Raw genomic sequence first — 12,492 nt, 5'->3', positions numbered from 1 at the left:
TTCACCAGGCGTAGGGGATAGAAGAAGAGGGAGGGTGTTCCGGCACATTATAAACTTCATACACACCCTTCCTTAATTGCCATGGATTTGAGCCAGTTCTACAATCCTCCCTTGGATATTTTTCAGCCCTTCCCACAGTGCTCCCTGTAGCGAGTGCGGGGTGTAGTTTTCACTTTAAACTAATTTTAAAAATCCAGCCATTTAAGAATAATTATATCTACTATTTTTTTTCCCATGAACTGTGCATAGATTTCATGTAGCAATTCAAACATTGCCGTTTGAAATCTTGGAACTATTTTGGCTAAAGAAACATTTCTATTTTCCTACAAAATAGGATTTCTTTTATCCTTTCTATTGCCACCGCCCTGTGGTTTCTTTTCTTAAATTCTGGGACCAACCCTTTCCCCTTATCCTCTTGTCATTGGCATTGTGCCCTTGCTGCTGGGAGGACAGGTGAGAGAGCTGCAAGCTGGTCTCTGGCATGCTTATGCAATGTATCTTTCTCACTCCTATTCTCACTCTCTCTGAGCGTGCATCTCTCTCTGGTTTCGCTGGCCAATGATCCATACATTAAGAAGCATGTGGTCGTCTGAAGGCACCTATTGTACTGTAAGTCTTTCTGCTATAAGAACTCAGTATGCTACCTTTTCTTTGTAGCCAGTTTTCTCAGCAAAACAAAGTTAGTGTTTTTGTTTTGATTAAACAAGGAAAACTGAATCAGGGTAAAACTATAGAAAGTCATGAATCTGAATTGTTCCGTGTGTAGGTCCCACGAATAACACAAAGAGCTATGTGTATATATTGTTCTAAAGAAGGGGCCAGCATGTTGAGGGTGGAAATGGAATAAGCAAATTTAGTGTGAAATGGGAAGTGTCCGACAGGAATCACTATGAGAATGGGTGTATTTAAAAATCAGGTCAGTATCTTTTCCCTCCAGTGAGTTTCTGCTTGTTCAGTTCAGTAGCAACAGTGTGTATAAAACCTTTCATGAAGTTTTTGGAAAACTTAATAAAACACTACGAAAATGCACAGTTTTTATTAAGCTGGCTTGTAAAGGAATATAAAATTAGCACTCCAAGGCATTGGCAGTTATATCTTGACTGATTTAAAGAATACTTGTTATTCGTTACAATGTATAGTACGCTGGAGTGAAGTTCCTGCTTTATTCCTAAGATTGAGACAATCCATTCAGTTGCTTCAACTGCAACCTCACCTTCTCCATATCCAGCAAACCAAGATTCCTGAGCCTGAATCTAACTGCTCATTTTTCTCCTGTTTCTCTCCTACCTCATTTATGCTCTCTCCAAACTCATCTTGTTAATGAGACCCACCTACTCTTCTCTTTATCTTATTCCACTAAAACTATTGACCAGGTAATTTTCTTTCCCAGCCCCCATGCTGTCTCGTATTGTAGATGTTTTCCTCTCCTTGGGTAATACCCTTCCCTTTTAAATCTGCTGTCATCAAAAAAACTTCAGAAAATTCAGCCCTTGACTTCACTCTCCTTCCAAACTTCCACTCTATTTCAATCTTTTTCGTTCTAAGGCTCTTGCCCAATTTTCTGAACTCCATGCCTGAACCTTTCCAATCAGATTACCATCTCCTCCAGAAATCACCTGAAGCAAAGACACAAATATCATTTCAGTACTACTGTGAGGGCAATGCACCATCCCCACACACCACCCCCCCCCCCCCCCCCAACCCCCCTTATCCTCTTTGACTGCAGTTTGGCCTTTGCCTCTCCTCCATTGCCCAGTTGAGTGAAAACTGCCCATGCCAGTTTCTACTCTTCCTTATCCAGTCCTAACCAGGATATTTCCTGCAGTGGTTTCTCTTCTTGCCTCTGCTGATACTTTTGGAGTCCCTTAAGAATTTAACTCATAGCTCCCTCTGCCCCTTGACAACATCATCCATAGGTGTGACATCACGCTCCGCAGGTATGCTGATGAACCATTGTCTTTGGTCTCTGCTGCAGATGCCAACAATAACAAAAGCAAGGAAATTATGCTCACCATTTATAAAGCTTTGGTTAGGTCACCCTCTGGGGATGAACTAGATGACAGGAGAGCCTGTAAAGTTATAAGAGAAGGTGGAGAGGGTGTCCACCACCTGCCCATCAGCTTATATTCTGCCAGCAGTGGGGTAGATGGAAGATGGCCCTCCTGCCCAGAGGTCAGTTATGTCACTTAAGTGACCAATTAGGGGCCTCTTTCCGTGGCATTTTATCATGAAGATGTAGGGAGAACACTTGGTGGATGAACCCTGGTGGCCTCCAAACAGGCTTGGGTGGGGGACTTCCTAATTGGGTATTCTGTGGCCCACAGAGGAGGCCTTGGGCTCACTCACCATGCTACAAGGATGGTGTCTATGATTGCATTCTGTCATTGCATCGTCGTGATAGATCAACAGTTCATTTGAAAGATAGGTGCCTGAACGGCAACTCATTAGCTGCAAGGTGGTCTAAAATGCAGCCCAGGGTTCCCCAAGTGGCAGAGGTGGGATTGCACCAGCTAATCCAATGAAACTCTGATTTTCATCCCTTGTCTGGCATCAACCTACCGCAAAAAACAAATTATCTGCTTAGTTATCATATTGCTGTCTGTGGGAACTTGCTGTGTTCATAACTGATGGCTGTGTTTCCTCGGTTACAACAGTGACTACAGTTCAAAAGTATTTCATTGACAATACACTGCACTGGGATGTCCTACAGGTTCTGAAAGGTGCTCTATAAATGTAAAGCTGTTTACCATAAATGGATCCACTTTGGGATGAACTAGACTTTTGCAATCTCTGCATCTTGTTTTACTGAGCTCAGCTTCCAACTCCATATTGTTTACATCACAGAGACAGTAAAATGGTCTATCTTCTCTGCACCCCCCGCCCAACATTCACCTCACTCCTCCTTTGGCATCCTCCTTAAAAATATCTCTTCAACCCAGCATTTTCTTCTTGAATTTGATTTTAATTTTTGTCTTGATATACTCCTGTGAAGGTATTGGGACATTTCCTTTGTTAAGGATGCAATCGTCTGTAAATTTGGTTGTTTGTTCCAGTTGCTAACGTGCCTACTAAGCCCCAGTTTTGTGGGGTGGAAATGCAACTGAATTTCTGTCCAGTAATGCATTACATTTCATATTGGGAAGGGAAAATCATTGCATGGTACCCACACCTAAAGCACGTTTTAAACACTTTGCTTATGCTGTCAAGGGGCCTTATACTTGTTTCGGGACCCCACTTCAAGACCAGTTGGCCTTTGGCAGTCCACTAAATAAAATTAATACTTGAGATCACATTATACCAAATGTGTAAGCTTTTGAGATGTACTTATCTGAAGATGGAACCAACTGGACTTGGTTCCCTCCCTTCTCTTCCCCCAACCTCCTAGCCTCCATTTCTTCCTTTCATTTACCTGTGATGAGACTAGCAGACAATCTGTGCACTCTAGTGGTTTTTTGTGTGCCTCAGTCCCCAACATTTAACACTGGGATTATACCCTGCATCCTGTGATAATATTACAAGGCGATGGCCTATTGGTATTATCGTTAATCTATTAATCCAGAAACTCAGCTAATGTTCTGGGAACCCGCATTTGAATCCCACATGGCAGATGGTGGAATTTGAATTCAATTGAAAAAAAATCTAGAATTAAGAATCTACTGATGACCATGAAGCGGTTGTCGGAAAAACCTATCTGGTTCACTGATGTGCTTTAGGGAAGAAAATCTGCCGTCATTACCTGGCCTGGCCTACATGTATCTGCAGAGCCACGTCAAAGTGGTTGACTCTCAACTGCCCCCTGAAAAGGGCAACTAAGGATGGGCAATAAATGTTGGTCAGTCAGCGATGCCTATGTCCCACAAATGAATGAATAAAAAGACCACCATCATGCACGCACGCATACATACACACACAGTGACTGCCTGTGCAAAGTTTGCATGTTGGCTCCGTATCTACATGAGTGTCATCCAGGTGCAGGTGAAGTGGATTGGCCATGCTAAATTGCCCCTTTAGTGTGCCAAGATGCGTAGGTTAGGGGGATTAGCCATGGTAAATGGTTATAGGGATGGGGGTGTAGGAGGGTGTGGGCCTGGGTAAAATGCTCTGTCAGAGAGTTGGTGCAGACTCGATGGACCGAATAGCCTCCTTCTGCACTGTAGGGATTCTATGATGAGTTACAGGATTCAAAAAAACTAAATTTCCAAGATTGTTGGTGCACCAATAGTATGCTACAAGGTGACTGTTGTTTTTGTTATCGCATGTTGTTCCCTGCTGTCCAAAAGGCTTAATGCTGTAATACAGCTACACAGACACCTTTTTGCTTAAGTGATCTTCACATGTAAATTACATCTTACGGCATGATATGGAGAAAGGTAATGGAATTGAAATTTCAAAAAATGAAATGAAGAGCTGTCAAGGCCAAAAAAGTGATGGTGTCAATGAATTAGTTGCTCTGCTTAGTTTTTAATGTCAATAATGAGTGTCAGCAAAGTGTTTAAATGTGAGGGACACTAAGGAAAATCTGGTCCTCAAAATCCATCTACATATATGCACTTTACAACTTTTGTCATTGAATAGTGGACAGAATAAATACCCAAGCTGAGCTTTTTGCTGTTCTCTAGCAAATGAATACAGTTGCTTATTGGAGATCCTTGCCTGCCATCTCGAACAAAAGCACGCCACTAGAAACTGAACCTTAGACCTTCTTTGACTGTGGACCTTCAGTAACATAAATGATGCATTGATCCTCTGTGCCTTGAGAATTTTTTGTGACTATATTAGAGTACAGTATGTACAGCATTGATTTACTGTGCAAACATTAGATAATAATGTCCTTTATTTTCATTTGACAGCGTGTCCAATTAGGACATCTTGAATCTTAACAGTCATATCTCAGTGGAATGTCAACTGTCCAATGCCAATATTGGAACATCTTTCTCCACAAACTGGTATCCAAAACTGTAGAGCAGACTCCAGCTACAAAGGTAGGAAGCCTATTTAGTTTAGCCTAAACAGCTTAGATTTCCCTGTTAGTGGGAGTTCAGAGATTGATTAAGTGGAATCCACTTGGCACAATTGAGCACGTGAGAGCAAGTTGAGAAGGTTGCATTATGATTATGTTACTGAACTAGACTAATGATCCACAGTTTTTACAATTAATATAAATGACTTGATAAGTTTACTGATGAACCAAAGATAGCTAGGAAGGTAAGATGTGAAGTGGATATAAGGAAGATACAAATGGGTATAAATAGGTTAAGCAAATGGGCATATATCTGGCAAATGGAGTATAATGTGGGAAAATGTGAAACTGACCACTTTGGCAGAAAGAATGAAGAAGAAGTACATTATCGAAATGGTGAGAGATGCAGAGGAATCTGGGTGTCCTAGTGCATTAATTACAAAAGTTACTTTACAGGTACAAAAAATAATTAAGAAGGCTAATAGAATGTTATTGTTTATTGCAAGGATAATTGAACTCAAAGGTCGGGAGGCTATGCTTCAGTCACACAGGTGACGACATTGGTGAGACCATAAGAACATAAGAACATAAGAAATAGGAGCAGGAGTAGGCCATCTAGCCCTTCGAGCCTGCCCCGCCACTCAACAAGACCATGGCTGATCTGTCGTGGCTCAGCTCCACTTTCCCGCCCTCTCCCCATAACCCTTAATCCCCTCTCTTATCAAGAACCCATCAACCTGCTTCTTAAAAATATTTAGCGAGGCAGCCTCCACCACTTCAACGGGCAGAGAATTCCAGAGATTCACCACCCTTTGAGTGAAGAAGTTCCTCCTCAACTCCGTTCTAAACCGCCTCCCCTTTATCTTGAGGCTGTGCCCCCTAGTCCTACTGTCTTTTTTGAGCGGGAAGAGTCTCTCCACCTCTATCCTATCCATCCCATTCATCATCTTATACGTCTCAATGAGATCTCCCCTCATTCTCCTAAACTCTAACGAGTACAAGCCTAGTTTATTCAGCCTCTCCTCATAGCTCAATCCCCTCAACTCCGGTATCAGCCTAGTAAACCTCCTCTGCACTCCCTCCAGGGCCAAAATATCCTTGCGCAGGTGCGGTGCCCAAAACTGCACACAGTACTCCAGCTGCGGCCTCACCAATGCCCTATACAGCTGCAGCAAGACCTCCCCACTTTTACATTCAATCCCCCTCGCTATGAAGGCCAGCATCCCATTCGCCTTCCTGACCACCTGCTGCACCTGCAAGCTGGGTTTTTGCGACTCATGCACAAGGACCCCGAGGTCCCTCTGCACCGTCGCCTGCTGCAGTTTTTCGCCACGTAAGTAATAGTCCTTCCTACCATTATTCCTACCAAAGTGGACCACCTCACACTTGCCAACATTAAATTCCATTTGCCATTTCCTGGCCCATTCGCCCAGCCTATCTAGATCCTTCTGCAGACTCTCCACACCCTCCGCACAATTTGCCTTTCCCCCAATCTTGGTGTCATCAGCAAATTTCGACACCCTGCACTCGGTTCCCTCCTCCAGATCATCTATATAAATGGTAAATAGCTGAGGCCCCAGCACCGACCCCTGGGGCACCCCACTAGTCACCAACCGCCAATCCGAATAGCACCCATTGACCCCCACTCTCTGCCTCCTATTTGACAACCAATCCTCTATCCACGCTAACACCCTACCCCCAACTCCATGTCCCCTGACCTTCTGCAATAACCTCTTGTGAGGTACCTTGTCAAACGCCTTCTGAAAATCCAGAAAGACCACATCCACCGGCTCTCCTCTATCCACTGCCCTAGACACATCCTCATAGAACTATATATTTTCCAAAATTCTTTGGACTCTGGAATATTCTCTACAGATTGAAGGATACTTAATGTAAACCTACTATTCAAAAAGAGAGGTAGAGAGAAAACAGGAAATTTCCAACCAGTTAGCCTAATGTTGGTACTGGGGAAGTTGTCAGAGTCTGTTATCAAGGATTTCATAACTTGGCATTTGGAAGGCAGTGGTATAATCAGACAAGTCAGCATGGATTTACAAAATGGGAATCATGCTTGACGAATCTATTGGAATTTTGTGAGGATGTAACTAGTAGAGTTGACCCAGGAGAACCAGTGGATGTGGTTTATTTAGATTTTCAGAAGGCTTTCAACAAGGTCTCACATAATAGACTACTATGTAAAGTCAAAGTACATGGGATTGCAGGTAATGTTTTGAGATGGAGAGAAAATTGGTTAGCAAATAGGAAGCAAAGAGTTGGCATAAATGAATCTTTTTCTGATTAGCAGTCAGTGACTAGTGGGGTTCTACAGGGATCTGTGCCAGGACCCCAATTGTTCACATTTTTTATTAATGATTTGGAAGAGGGAACTGAATGTATTATCTCCAAATTGGCAGATGATACAAAGTTGGGTGGGTGGATGAGCTGTGAGGAAGATGCAGAGATGCTTCAGCATGATTTGGATAGGCTGAGTTTGTTGGCAAATGCCATGATCAAGATGAATGGCAGAGCAGGCTTGAAGGGCCAAATGGCCTACTCATGCTTTTAGTAGTGACGTTCTGCAAGTCTATTCAAGTTATACTGATTGGTTCTTCGTTTGTCTTATTCTCAATCCTCCTTAACTGTTGATATTAACCTTGAAGTTGTGAATCCTAGTATTGGGCTGCAATTTTTATATTTAATTTTCCTCTATTATGACCTTCAATGTTTTACCTAGTATGCAGTGAATTTTAACCTTGGTTTAGTATTTGAAGAAATTATCTGATCATACTTAAATGCAAAATTGTCATCATGGTAATGCTTAAGTGTAAAATGACAGAATATCTGCAATGCAGCTGCACCTGCAACACAGGTAGATAAGGTAGCCAAGAAGGCATACAATATGCTTGCCTTCATCTGTTGGGGCACTGAGTATAAAAATTGGCAGATTATGCATCAACTGTATGGAACACTAGTTAGGACTCATTTGGAATACTGTGTACAATTCTAGTTGCTACACTACCAGAAGGATGTGGATGCTTTGGAGAGAGTACAGAAGAGGTATACCAGGATGCTGCTGGGTCTGGAGGGTATTAGCTACGAGGAGAGATTGAATAAACTTGGTTTGTTCTCACTGGAATGACGAAGCTTGAGGGACGACTTGATAGAGGTTTACAAAATTATGAGTGGCATGGACAGAATGGATAGTCAAATGTTCTTTCCTCGAGTAGAAAAGTCAAGTACGAGGGGACATAGGTTAAAGGTGCGTGGGGAAAAGTTTAGAAGAGATGTGCAATGCAAGTTTTTTACACAGAGTGTGGTAAATGTCTGGAATGCTCTGCCTGGGGAGATGGTGGGAGCAGGTACGATAGCGGCATTTAAGGGGCATCTGGAAGAATATGTGAATAGGGTGGGAGTGGAAGGATATGGACTCTGTAAATGCATACAGTTTTAGTTTAGACAGGCATCATGACCGTGCAGGCTTGGAGGGCCGAAGGGCTTGTTCCTTGCTGTACTTGTTCTTTGTATCTCCATGTCAGGTTAATTGACATATTTAGCAATCTGTCCTTCTGTTGTAAATTTGTGAAATGCATTACTCGCAACTCTAGTTCTTTGCTTAACTTTTGATACCGCCTGCATTTAATTTTTCAATTCACAATCTACTGCATTCTAAATATATGTTGGAAGTAGAATTCCATAAGAAATTATAAGATTTAAGAAACATAATGCATATATTTATAATCAGTTCAAATTAAAATGTGCATGCATGGCAGTGAGTGATGAAATTAAATGCTATTTGACAGGACAGTTTGATGTATTGGAGAGGGAGGTTTGAAAATACTAACTTACCTTTGTCCCTGCTGACTGTAATATTTTAAAATTGTTCTCCAAATAACAAAAGCAGGATTATGAAAGAAAGAACTTGGATTTACAGAGTGCCTTTTGCAGGTTATCTCAAAGGACTTGTCAAGCAATTATTTCTGAAGGAGAGGCAATGTTGCTTTCTAGGCAATCATGTTGGCCAATTGTGCGCAGCAGGGTCACAAAACTTTATTGCAGCTTGAAATCTGTTTTTTGGGGAGTTGCCTGATGTAGGTCAAAACACTGGAAGATATTAACTGCTCTTCATTGAATAGTATCTTCAATATCTTCCGCACTTGTAAGTGCAAACAGGGGCCTTGGTTTAACTTTCCATTTGGATGAAAATGTAGCAATTTCATGTTATTGCAGTAAAATATTATAAATATTGGCCCAGATGACACATTTTATTACATCTGTGGAGTGTGACATTGTTTTAGGACCCTCTTGTTCATGAAATACTAAAAGTGAGCCAAACAACCACTATTATTGCAAAGCAAAATATCTCAACGCATTTTCACGCCTCTGGTCCACCAATTATCAAATCCCCACCCTCTCTGTGCTGCAATATAAACGTACCAAATGGAGGGCAAATGCTTTCTCAAAGGAAGAGAGGAAAACTCAGAGTAAGATTAATTCATGCCAAATGCAAAGTGGGGTAACTTTGGTACTAAGCTGCATTGATTTCAACGCAAAAATGTGGCAATCGGGGAAAATGCCACCAGCGCAGCTCAAAGGGTTGAAATTGCCAACTTCTGCTCCTAATTCTTATGTTCTTATGTTAAGTGGGCATTACCAAAGTGGAGGAAATAATTTTAAAAGAGAACATCTTACTGAAAAAACTTGTAACTAAAACAGAGCAGGAAAAAATACTGCATATAATTAACTCAGCTTAATATACTTATGACATAGTGATTCTGACCAGACAGTTTACGTGACATCATTCCCAACTGCAGAAATACAGTGAGTCTTTCAAGAAGATATGGCTGAAAGGGGAGGCAGTGACTTAGAGGTATTATCACTGGACTAATAATCCAAAGACACAAGTCAATGCTTTGGAGATCGGGGTTCGAGTCCCAACTTGGCAGATAATGAGGATCATGAAACTATTGTTGATTGTCAAAAAAACCCATCTGAATCACTAATGCCCGTTAGGGAAAGAAATCTGCAGTCCTTACCTGGTCTGGCCAACATGTGAATCCAGACTCACGGTAATGCCTTCTCAAACAGTCTAGCAAGCCACTCAGTTCAAGGGCAGTTAGGGATAGGCAACAAATGCTGGTCCAGTCAGCGACACCCACAAGCATGAGTAAATTTTTAAAAAGCTTGTGTGCAGTTGCCTAACAAGCCTTTCTAGCTCATTGCTGTCTTCTTGATGTTTCTCTTAGAATCCCCATTCCTGAATATTTTCTTCCTGGTATTTCTCCACGTGCCTTTCCAACCTGATGCTCTTAGTTTATAAACACCATTGAACATGCATGTTTTGCACAAAAATGGATGTTACTCTATTTTGTTAGTGTGGATATGGTCTGTCAAGTTTTCTCAATTGTCCAGACAAACCATGTGCAATGTAAGTAGAATGATCTGCACCAAATCTCATATTGGTGGCTATGTTGTTCCTAAGACATAGACAGGGGCCTATGTCTTACGAACATTTACACTTTGACAGATGATTTTTACAATGTGTTTTTATTGTGGAAATGTATTTTCTGTGATGCAAGCTAAATTTTGCTTTCCTTATGTTGCATACAGTGGATGTCCTGAGTGGAGTGTTTAGAAGGTGAGCTGAAAGCAGTATTATCATAGAACAATACAAAGCATTTATCTTATCATGTCTGTGCTGTTTCTTTGATAGTGCGAATCAATTAGTCCTACTGTCCTGGTTCTTTTCTATTGCTCTGTATGTTTTCCCATCAAGGATTTATCCAACTTCCTTCTGAATATTTCTATTGACTCTGCTTTCACTGCCCTTTCAGGTAGGGCATTCCACATCACAACTTGCTGTAAAAAATGCTTCTGATTTTTCCAGCAGTCAAATTAAAGCGATGTCCTCTGGCTATTGATTCTTCTGCCACTGGGAACAATTTTTCCTTACTTTCTCTGATTTCAAGATTTTGAAGACTTCTAATGAAACTCTCTTAACTTTCTCTTCCCCAAGGAGAATAGTCCCAGCAGTTGGGTAGCAGAGGTTTGGAACTTTCTTCCACAAAATGCAGTTGATGCTAGATCAGTTGCATTCTTTAAATCTGAGATAGATACTTTTTGTTAAGTAAAGGTATTCAGGGACATGAGCTAAAGTCAGGTATATAGAGTTGGGCTACAGATCAGCCACGATCTTATTAAATGGTGGAACAGCTTGATGGGCTGAATGGCTTGGTTGCTCTGATTGCTCTATGTAACTGAAACCCTTTGTCACTGCATCTCTTCTGCAGCTTCCCCAAGTTCTGGACATTCTTCCTAAAGTCTGGTGCCTTGAATTGAACACAACATTCTAGCTGAACACATTCTGTGTTGTTTACAGGTTTAACAATCCATCACTTTTGTACTTTTTTTTCCCTCTATTAATGAAGATAAGGATCAGATATGGTTTTGTAATAGCCTTCACAATTTGGCCTACTATCTTCAATGATTTATTTGTGTACTACTTTCCTGTTCTCACTTTAGTTCATATTATCTCTTCTCGCCCTTCCCACTGAAGTGTATCACTATAGACTTCTCTGTTAAATTTTCATGTGCCATGTGTCATTTTACTCGTCTGTCTATATTCTCCGTTGGTCTGTTAGTATTCTCCTCCATTGTTTGAAGCGTTTCTGTATTTTCTTTCATCTGCAACCTTTGAACTGTATGTTCAATGTACCCATATTCAGGTCATTAACAGGGAATCAAAAGAGCAATGGTCCTAATACAAACCCCACCTTGGTCCCCTCTGTGGAACCATCTCCATAGAAAGACCCTGTGACAAAGGCTGTCCCTGCATTTTTGCCACTGGAGCAGCCTGTGTGACACCTGCCACCAGAATCTCTGCCATAAGCAGATACAAGTGGGACAGCTGCCTCCACCTCATCCCCAGCCACAGGGGCAGCACTTGTTGTGAGTGAAAGCCACCACTTTGATAATTTCATGTTAAGATCCTCACATGTTTTATGTTTGAGTAAAATTGAGAACTCAATACAATGCATGTAGTATTTTTTGAATTGAGACTTGTCTGTCCAGTTTTTGATGAAATCAAAATTAAAAAAGGAAAACATGGAACAATGTGAATGTTTGCGCTTGAGGTAAAGCTATGGCCAGTGCTGATTTGTACGTCATTCATTGTGGGTGCAAGGAAAGGCTTTAGCTGTACATACATGAAAGATGCGCTATCTTATTTAGATGAAAATGAGCGTCAGACCCAAGTGCTTTCAGGGTGATGTGCCCTCAGGAGAATCTCTCCTGGATAAGAACAAGACAAGTTTCTCTGCCATCCTGCTCAATGCCTTGATCTCTGATCCTTTGGAAGTCCTTGCAAAGTTGGGGCACCATCCTTCAATGGCTCCTCCACCATCCATCGATGGCTCCTCCACCACCTTTCAATGCCCGTAAGGAAATGTATTGCTCCATTTTTCCTCCTTCAAGATTGACACACCTCCAAGGGCCATATTATGGAGAATATAGCAGGCAATCACAATGTGAAAGAT

At 41.5% G+C, this 12,492-nt stretch overlaps 1 protein-coding gene across 3 annotated transcripts in view; it reads left to right on the top strand.

Annotated features, from left to right (window-relative positions):
* The first annotated feature begins 482 nt into the window (after positions 1-482).
* Positions 483-12,492, top strand: part of zbtb7c (zinc finger and BTB domain containing 7C) — a 90,231-nt gene continuing 78,221 nt past the window's right edge. For 2 of the 3 annotated variants that reach the window (XM_080197516.1, XM_080197498.1), the window contains exons 1-2: positions 483-609; positions 4,851-4,982. The gene's annotated coding sequence lies outside the window, so the exon portion shown is untranslated. The remainder of the gene's footprint in view (positions 610-4,850; positions 4,983-12,492) is intronic. The other variant, XM_080197507.1, reaches the window with a different exon arrangement.

The sequence above is a fragment of the Carcharhinus amblyrhynchos genome, chromosome 1 (genome assembly GCF_965287045.1).
Source record: "Carcharhinus amblyrhynchos chromosome 1, sCarAmb.v2.hapA, whole genome shotgun sequence".
In the NCBI taxonomy this organism is placed as follows: domain Eukaryota; kingdom Metazoa; phylum Chordata; class Chondrichthyes; order Carcharhiniformes; family Carcharhinidae; genus Carcharhinus; species Carcharhinus amblyrhynchos.
This window is presented reverse-complemented; position numbering and strand designations above follow the sequence as displayed.